The 5,187-nt window shown below is 29.3% G+C and overlaps 1 long non-coding RNA gene across 1 annotated transcript; it reads right to left on the bottom strand.

The window, feature by feature from the left end:
- Positions 1 to 1,787: 1,787 nt before the first annotated feature.
- On the bottom strand, positions 1,788 to 3,478 carry LOC137810365 (uncharacterized). Its single transcript, XR_011080892.1, has 2 exons — positions 2,281 to 3,478; positions 1,788 to 2,182 (listed from the first exon to the last, which is right to left on the bottom strand). It is a non-coding gene; the product is annotated as an uncharacterized lncRNA (long non-coding RNA).
- Positions 3,479 to 5,187: the final 1,709 nt, after the last annotated feature.

Here is a 5,187-nt window from a genome sequence, read left to right as displayed (position 1 = left end):
CTTTATTTTTAGTTTTCATTTTAAGTTTTCTATTTAGTGAATATTATACTTGAGAATTCAACTGTTCCTTGTGGGTTCGATATCTGTCCTTAGGAATAAATTTGGTACTTCTAACATGGTACACTTGCCGTAAAATAGTCATCAAGTTTTTAGTGCTATTATCGAGGAACAATTTTGTTTAAAATTTAAAATATAATTTGTTAAGTATTGTTAATATTTTTAAAGTTTTTGTGTTTTTAGATGTGAATATTTTTTTAAAAGTTTTTGTTTTTTTGATGTGAATATTTTTTAAAGTTTTTATTTTTTTAGATGTGAATATTTTTTAAAGTTTTTTTTTGTTTTATTTTGGTTAGTGTATTTATTTTATTTAGTTTTGTTTAGTGTACTTATTTTATTTTATTTTTATTTATTTTATTTAGTGCATTTATTTTATTTAGTTTTTGTTTATTGTATTTATCTTTTTTTTTGTTTAGTGTATTTATTATTTTATTAAGTTTAGTTTTTGTTCAGTGTATTTATTATTTTATTTTATTTAATTTTTGTTTAGTAAATGAATTTATAAAGTAGAATAGGACCTCTCGGCCTTGTAGTCTGGGCCATATTAGTGTAGATTTATTTTTTAGCTTTTGTATTTAAGCCTAATAAGGTATAAAACCTAACCATAGGAGAGAGGAGATTCATTCCCACCCTTGAAAACCATAACTTGGGTGCCACAGCAGGGTTAGGAGTTACTTGCACTCCAAGTTAGGATATTTACCCTAGCTTGCAGTGCAACCTACTCTTCCTTGTGTCTTTGACCACCTATGGCTTAGGGTTGACTTAGGTTAGCTTGGGATTAGCTTAGGGTTAACTTAGGGTTAGGGTTTTGTAGGTTGGGTTGCAAGCTACCTCTCCCAATAAATAAGGCACTTATGTACATTCATTTGCAACTTTGAAAAATAATTGTTGAAATGTTGCCAAATTGTGCACAACTTTCTACTTGTTCTTAGCTCCTTCTAGGTTATTCTTTCTATAGAACTAGCCTAGAAACACTTTTAAGAGTTGATCTAACCTCTCTTGAGCTAGAAGAGTTGGCCTAATCTCTCTTCCTTTCATCATCTTCATCGATTGATTCATTCACAGTTTGCAAGCTTTATAATCAATCCTTCAAGGTTTCAACTATTGGATTCAAGGAGGATTGCAGCAAGAGGGAGTCAGGGTGAATATGTTGGTAGTTTTTCTTCTTTCTTGAATGTTCTTTACTTTATGTTGAATTCATGGGTGTTATCTTGGTCATTAAGCATGTTATCATGTTATCTTGTGGAGTGATTCAGCATTGGTTTGTCAAGTTTTTCTTCTTTGCAGCTTGATCTTGTTCTATCAAAAATCATTGGAATAAACTTTTTTATGTTTTATAATGTTTTTGAGTTTAAAATTTCTTATATTTTATAAAGAGTAATATTTTGATGATAAAATAGTCTTTTGGATTGGTTAATAAATGAGTTCTTTTGGAATAATAATATGTTCTCTAATTTTTTTTTGGATATTTTTCGTAATGATATCTAAAATGACTGATATCTAGCATGAGTTTATGAAAAAAAAAATTATCATATAATGATTAATTTTATAAATATAAAAGAATCAATTGCTTTGGTTACCTGATCTATTATTACAAAAGACATATAATATATATTAAAAACTTATCTCATTCCATGTGAATTTATTTCTTTATTTTTAATACATATATATATATATATATATATATATATTAATAAATATATGCAAAACCAGCCATCTCTGAAATACTGAGATCGAAGAACATTATCTCATCAATTAAAAAAAAAACTTGGAATCTTGTACAATTAAGTCATACAAATTAAACCTTGAAATCTAGTAAAATACAAAATATGAGTGCTATTCTCCAAACAAGTACTTAGTATTATGAAAAGCAGCTTGGATGATAATCTGTGAGTAGCATTGAATCCATAGCTTAGTGAATCCCTTAGAGATATGGATTTCCATGGCTAGATAACCCCATAGCTTCAGCCGACAAGGAACAATGGAAACCAATAAAAGAGAAGAAACAACCAACAACTGGTTGATCTCCCAGGAACCCCTTTTGCTTGCAGTTAAGCCACTGAGATGGAGAGTGAAAAATGCTTGTATATTCAACTCTTGATTACTCCACACTTGCTTCTTTCACCTTCCACAAAGCCAATTAAACAACTATCCCTTAAACTTGATCCCCTTATATGTAGAGAACAGATTAAAAATATGCAAAACGTATTGAAATATACACACCTGGGGAATTGCTGGATTAGATATTTCACAGCAAATTAATCCTGACGATTAGGTCCAGAGTGAAACACATTATAATACAAAAGTACTGTCATAGTTGATAAAGAAGACAAATATTTTGCAATCTGACAGTTGTTTTTTGAAGTCTGGGAAGCCATAGATTGGATGTTTTGAGAAACTGTGACACGGAGAAGCAAAACTAGTCCACTACGTGTGAAAATCAGAACACAGACAATCCACCAAAACCAAAACATCAGATTAGGTATTTTCATGATGAATCATGATAAAGACAAGTAATCTTCATTAACCCCATATACAACTAACAACAAATATCATATAAGGTTGACAGAGGCTTCAAATTTTCAAAGACTAATGAAACTCTTACCCGAACATCTTGGGAATATTCATCCATAACTCTCTGAACCAAGCTTCTCATCCACAACTTGTTCTGTAAACCTGGAGAGTTAACAACTATTGATGGAACTGGAATAGTGCTCCATACATCATAATTCCAATTTAAAATCAATATCAAGCAGAACAACTATAGACACCTTAAGGATACCTATAGTACTAATTACCGAAAAGCATAAAAGAATGATGAAAATAAGAAGAGGAAATGCATGAAGGTGTGTGATGAATGAGTGGCAAGCAATAACAACGATCCCTGTAACACGAGAAATCGTTAAGCATAATCCCATTCCAAAACCATCAAAGAATGACTGAAAAACACAAGAGGGCTTATCTAGAATGCATGGAAGATCGTGTATGATGGAGCTTCAAGTAGAAGAGAGAAAGGGTATGCAAAATCGGTCTTTCATCACCTCATGGACATCAAAATACGTACTCGGTTTGCCCTATCTGCCTCCTTGGCACTGGCGGTGTTCTTCAGTATCTCCAACTGTTGAAGCACCTGCTCCTCAACTTTATCGATAGAATTCAGAAGCTTCTTCCGTCGATCTGATTCCCCTTCCGGTAGATTGGAAAACTCGAACACAATCTTGGGCACTTTGCCACCAGCGGGTGTGACTTCCCGAACCTTAACTCCAACAGACTTGGGAGGAGAAGCAAACAGTTCTCGAAAGACAGAAGAAGGTGAAAGAAAACTGAACATTATTCGGTTCTCAAAACCAGATTGAGATGAAGCAGACATTGTTGTTTCGAGGTTGGTCTCCAAACGATTCAGACAGACAAAGAAAGCAAGATTAAGAGATTGAAAGAAAATCAAGTAATGTGGCAATAGTGCCAATCGTATTATTATATACTATTTTCACTTTTTACCTATTCGTATAATTATTTTTTGGTTTCCGAAAAGAAAATCTAAACAAAGATTACCCTTCTTTATTCTTGCTTTATTTAATTATTCAATGCATTAAAATTTTATGTTTTAATTGCTTCAAACTCACGCTACAATTTAAAATAATAATAATTACAAATCAAATTACTTAATTCCATTTATTACCTCGTTCGATTCAAACAAAATCAGTCACTAGCAAAAAAAAGTTATTCTAACTAAATTTAGACCTACTATATAATAACAAAACTACCATATTTTTATAATAAACTATAATTTTAATTCTTAATATCTCTTAAATTATATATTTATTTATTTATTTATTTTATAATGGGAGTTCTTTTATTGGAAATGTAAGTATGATGTTTTTAAAATCTAAAACAGAATGTATATAATAAAAAAAATAGTGATATAATATTTTCAAAATAAATGAAAATAGAATTTTAAAAAGTATTATTCGAATAATTTCAGATAATAACTCAAACAAAATTTGACGAGATAATCATCACTTCAGTCTTACTATATGAATACAAAATTTATAGAAAGATAATCACTTTCAGAAAAATGTTTAAAACTCTTCTAAATTTTTATATATCTAAAAATTATCTACAACAATCTAAAAGTGATTTAAAAAAAAAAGTGTAAAAAATAAGAAAAAATTTGTTTTAACTTTTTTTTAAAAAAAAATCATCTTGTGTTCAACAATAAGATGCTAGGTTCAACTTAGGATTAGATGAAAAAGTTTAGAATTTTGAAAATTTTGTTTTAATAGTTTGCTCTCTTTATATTTATGTTAGTTATGCAGGTAATATATTTTATTGAAAATGTAAGTATTATGTTTTTAAAATCTAAAAACAATATTAAATGAATTGTTTTTAAATTTTTTATATTTGTATAATGAAACATTCAACCTATCCAATCCAAGAAATAATTCAACATGTTCGAATTGAACAATTTATTACTAATTTTTGTTGAATCTATAATATTGAATATAACAATCAAGCATCATTCAATATACCTAACAAAATAAAATACACATTTAATTTTAAATTAAACATAACGTTGAAGTGTCATAATTCAAAAATCTAAAGATTAAAGATCCTAATACTCTTCATAATCATTATCTTGATGTCCAAATTGTAATACTCTTCATAATCATTATCTTGATGTCCAAATTGTGGTGCATGATGCTAAGTGCTCCTTGCTTGGCGTGAGCATTACAAAATTGGGATAACCTCTTTGATAACTGCAAACAAACAAAAGTGAACATGCAAATTTAACAGTGTAAGATACAAGTTTTGAAAGAGTAAGTTGATTCTATGCCATGAGCTCAATATAAAGGTAAAGTTGAATGGTACAACAATATTTTAACCAGCAGTAGCATGGGTAGGGTAATATTCATTTATATAATCATATAATTTACTCAATCAAGAAATAAAAGCTCTGTATACGAAACCAAATCCGTATTGCATTTTATCATCAACACGATCTCTAGTGGCTACAGAATAACAGAACATTCTCAGCACTTCAAACATCCAAATACCAGGATTATTGATCATACTTTCTTTCTTTAGAATTAATTATAATGTTGACTACCATTTACATTTAAATTTAATTAA

The sequence above is a fragment of the Phaseolus vulgaris genome, chromosome 11 (assembly GCF_000499845.2).
Source record: "Phaseolus vulgaris cultivar G19833 chromosome 11, P. vulgaris v2.0, whole genome shotgun sequence".
Taxonomy (NCBI): Eukaryota; Viridiplantae; Streptophyta; class Magnoliopsida; order Fabales; family Fabaceae; genus Phaseolus; species Phaseolus vulgaris.
This window is presented reverse-complemented; position numbering and strand designations above follow the sequence as displayed.